The sequence below is a fragment of the Numenius arquata genome, chromosome 11 (assembly GCF_964106895.1).
Source record: "Numenius arquata chromosome 11, bNumArq3.hap1.1, whole genome shotgun sequence".
Classification (NCBI taxonomy): domain Eukaryota; kingdom Metazoa; phylum Chordata; class Aves; order Charadriiformes; family Scolopacidae; genus Numenius; species Numenius arquata.
Window position 1 is genome coordinate 41,790,185 of NC_133586.1, and position 3,168 is coordinate 41,793,352.

The following is a 3,168-nucleotide window of genomic DNA, read 5'->3' on the forward strand; positions in this document are numbered from 1 at the left end:
GCTGCCCGTCCCGCCGGCGGGGTAGCGGGTCCCCACCGGGCGGGGGGGGGGGGGCTCCGGTCAAGGGTTCCCACCGGGTAAGGGGCGGGGGGGGGGGGCCGGCGGACAGGAGGTCCCGCCGGGCGGGGGGATCCCGCCGCGGGCAGGGAGTCACTCTGGACAGGGGGTGACCCCGGACGAGGGCTCCCCACCGGGCAGGGGTTGCCCACCGGACAAGGGGACCCCTCCGGACAGGAGGTCCCGCCGTGCAGCGGGTCCCCACCGGGCAGGGGGGTGCCCGCCGGACAGGGGGGTCCCCTCCGGTCCGCGGTCCCCGCGGCAGCCCGGCGCGCGCGGCAGAGTGTCTCCCGGGCGGAGTGACATCACGCACCGGCCTTAAAGGAGCCGCACCGGGTCCGGCGGCGGGGAGACACCGGGGCGGGATGGGCTGGGGAGGGCGGGGGCTGCGCGGGTGTTTCCCCGCAGGACCGATGCTGCGGGCTGTCAGGTAACGGGGGTCGGGCTCCTCTTTACTGGAGGAGCGGGGCTGGCGGCAGGGAGGAGATGGAAAAGCAGCATCGGGGGTTTCCCCGTGAAGGGGAAACATCAGGGATTCTCGGGGAAGTCTGCTATAAATTCTAAAATTAAAGATGTAAGTCCAGAGATAAAGAGCGTAACTCACACAGCCTTATTGTGTGACTGAAATGCAACTGAAAAACTGCTCTGTTTGCTTCACTGAAATCACGCTGCCCCGTCTTTTCAGGAGATACCCCCAATGTCTAGATTATTTTTTCAGGAGATACCCCGAATTTCTGTAATATCTTTTCAGGAGATACCCCCAATTTCTATATATTGGCAAGCAATTAACAATTGCTCCCTACCCCCTTCCTTCTCCGTAGCATTCACAATTTTCTTGTATCTCTATTACCTGCTTCTCCCTCAGTCCTGTCTTTCCCAGCATCAAGAGCCCAGCCCTGTTTAGTTCCCCTTTCACGCAAGATGCTCCTTCTCACCCTCTTCTGTCTTTTTTTTCTCTTTTAAGTCTTTGAACTGGGCAGACAGAACCACGAGTAATAGGAACAAACCATTCATTCAGCAGCGTAAAGATATTTTCCGGTTTGATCTCAAACCTTTTTCTGGCAATTCCTAACATGCCTTTCTGATTGAGACTGAAGACTGACTTCTGAAAGATTCTCTTTCCAGAATAGCAAATACCTGATTTTGAGCCCAGCCTGACTATTGTGCCTCCTGTGTGGCCCTTTCAATTAGTAAAATCTAATGTCTTACACCTGAATAGCAGCCACTCAATAGCAGGACATCCTTCTGCTCCTTAACCAGATCACTGATATCCTTGTGCTCACTGGCTCCGTCAGAAAACTCCTCTTGGACTTCAGGGGGCACAACTTTGCTCCACAACAGATGCGTTGGCCCTTCAACACTGAGCATATACATCTGTCTCATCTGGCTGTGGCTTCCTGCATCCCAAAGTGAATCTTTGGTCTACGGAGGTCAGATTTCTGCAAACAGCAGTTCCTTGGATCAGTTTTGGAGGCCTTCTAAAAAGATTGGCATCAGGTTTGCTGCATTGCCTTCCTGGAATACCAGTTGAAATGCATTTTGTCTACACGTTCTGGTAACTATGGAAAATGTTGAGAGTTCATAAACAAGAAATTCTGAATGCCAAAATACTCGCTGAAAATATAATTATTTTTTTTCTTAAATAAATAGTATTTTAATTTCCATTGATAAATAAATATTTTCCACAAAAAGAGACATAATTCACAGAATCACATGGGATTGGAAGGGACCTCTGGAGATCATCTTGTCCAACCCCCCTGCCAAAGCAGGTCCACCTAGAGACCATTATTCAAGCCAGCCTTAAAACAATGTCCCCTTATGTGCATGCATATATAGACAAGAAACCTTATCACCAATTTGATTGAAGGGAGCTTTTGTCTAGAAAATGCTTATAGAAATTTGATAGTAGGTGCATAGTTATCAGCTCAGATAATCTACACCTGAAACTTTAGATTTTTCAATGTATATAACAATGCTTGTTCTGCATGAGGAGGATTCTCCTCAAGCACCCAGTCTCAAATGGTGCAGAGTGGGTTTCAGGGGTCTGTGGTCCTGGATAAAAGTCGGGGACAACATGTGTGCACAAGCAGTGTGGAAACTTGACGGTTATTTGTTTTCTCAAATAAATTCATTATTTTCTTTTTAGAAGAAATGGGATTCCATATACACAGTAATACAGAAAGAGGATATTGTCCTCATTTTTCACGCATATTTTCTTGCAAAACCAGAAGAAGAGCTGGCTGAATGAGGTAATTATTCAGATAGCGGCATTAATCATTAATCACGTGAATTCTCTTTAACTGTAACGCATTTCCATGCCAAATTTAGAACATCTGCTAACTGATTGCACAAAGACCATTTCCAGTATTCCTGAAGAATACTGGAAATGGTCTTCGTGCAATGTTGAACCAAGAGTTGAAACCAATTATTGCGGAGAGTTTATTGTAAACAACTCCTAGCCTAGAGGAGGAAGGTAGAAGAGCTGGGATGGATAAAGAAGGTGAACTGAGATGCTCTTGCAGCGGTACCTGTGGACACACTCACCCAGCAGCACGCAGGGGTGCAGGACACTTACAGCTCTTGCCCTCGGCTGCTGTTAGCAATACCCAAAACCCCAGAAATCAGCTCCAGAGTGGGCAGAGAACTGTGCACAAGGTCACAGTGCTTAATATTCAAATCCTGTGCCGCTGCTGGTCCGTCCGCAGGCGTTTTGCTGTTATACTGGAGTGAACTGGGACCCGTTAGAGCAAAGCAGAACTCCCCTGCTTTGGACAGTGGCACTAGCAGGGGCACTCTTTGCCCTCAGAAGGACTTCCCAGTGGGCTGCCAAGTCCTGCCAGCGGGCTGAGAGGCTCGTGGCTCTTATCTTCAGCCGACAGCGTGAGACACACTGCTGGGTGTTGAGCCCTGCGTGTCCACCTCCGTCTCCCAGCTGACGGAGGATCTCCTTGTGCTGATAAGAGGCAGCAATGCCATATGGAGAACTGGGAAGGAAGGAAGAACCTTTCTGCTGCTCTGAATCCCACCCTGGGCTTGTAGCCACTCACAAGTGCTGGTCAGAAGGAGATGAGCATGGTTTCGATTACGGATGGGGAATCCTCTTCCTCCTGC